The sequence below is a fragment of the Limulus polyphemus genome, unplaced genomic scaffold (genome assembly GCF_000517525.1).
Source record: "Limulus polyphemus unplaced genomic scaffold, Limulus_polyphemus-2.1.2 Scaffold664, whole genome shotgun sequence".
NCBI classification, from domain to species: domain Eukaryota; kingdom Metazoa; phylum Arthropoda; class Merostomata; order Xiphosura; family Limulidae; genus Limulus; species Limulus polyphemus.
In genome coordinates, this window is record NW_013666274.1 from 35,651 (window position 1) to 36,901 (window position 1,251).

At 29.6% G+C, this 1,251-nt stretch overlaps 1 protein-coding gene across 1 annotated transcript in view; it reads left to right on the forward strand.

Annotated features, from left to right (window-relative positions):
* Positions 1–538, forward strand: part of LOC106459811 (phytanoyl-CoA dioxygenase domain-containing protein 1 homolog) — a 22,220-nt gene extending 21,682 nt beyond the window's left edge. The window contains exon 12 of the mRNA XM_013919475.2: positions 400–538. The gene's annotated coding sequence lies outside the window, so the exon portion shown is untranslated. The remainder of the gene's footprint in view (positions 1–399) is intronic.
* Positions 539–1,251: the final 713 nt, after the last annotated feature.

Here is a 1,251-nt window from a genome sequence, read left to right on the forward strand (position 1 = left end):
ATTTGTTAATCTTCTATAAGGGTGTGCAATATTGTTAACCATTGTTTTATATTCTATGTATTTTTACCTGAAGTCAAAAGAATTTACAGAGGTGGTTTTTACACAATTAAAAGAGAAAAACAAACTTCAGTAATGTATGGCTGATATTAAGAAAATATCTTAGGTTTATTGATTTTTGTTTCAGGTTCTTTTAACTATAATAATGTCAACAATTTAAATATGCAAATAAACAAATTTGTTTAAAAATTTGTTTGGTTTTCAAAGTCTACCCAGTAGATAGGTAGAATCACTTTACACTTCCAGTTTTTGTTTGTCATTTTGCTCTTACTAATGACAGAATTTTAATTAATGTATACTTTTGTCAAATTTATTATCAGTATTTTTATATATTTTTTTTAGTTAACTAGATGGAGATTTAAACAACTTGCCATTGAAATCCTGAAGAGGCACATTAGAAATGTTGAGTAGAACATGTATAAGTACATGTACGCATTAATGCCTTTAATTCTTACAATATTCAGTGATGTGCTCAAATTGAGAAAAAAAAAGAAGCAAATGTTTATTTTTATATTGGACTTGTCTGATCAGTTTATGGTATAGATATATTTACATTTGTTCATTTATTCTGCATAGAAAAATATCTTTATCTAGTAAACACAGTTGTAATATTGTTATATACAATAAACAGTAAAAACTCATCATTTTCTTGTTTTTGTTTGTTTATAGTTTAATAGTATCACTTCAAAATAAACCATACTAATATGTTAGGCTTACACTATGCATTGATGTATGTTGTAAACTTTAATCACAAAGAAGTAGTTGTACAGTTACTAAAACAGCTTTCTGTAAGCCACTTTAATTTTTGAAAAAATATTTTTTTTAACTATTAATGAAACACCAATAATTTACAAGTTCATATTAAGCTTCCTAGATTATTAACTGTAGCCATCCCAAATTTTGAACCGATAGGGTAGTGGGGAAGCAGCTGACAACATCACCTGCTATCAACTCTTGAACTACTCTTAATTCAATAGAGGGATTTTACTGTCACTCTTATAATGCACCCATGGCTCTAAAGTGCAAAACATTTTTTTTTCATAAGTGGGATGAAGACCATGGGCGCTTCGATTCTCAGTTCAGTACACTTCAGGTATTTTGGGTGGAGACATGGTCGAGTGTCTGTAAACGGACCATAACTCCCATAATCAACAAACAATCGACAGGAACAGCACGCACACTGCTACTTCTTGG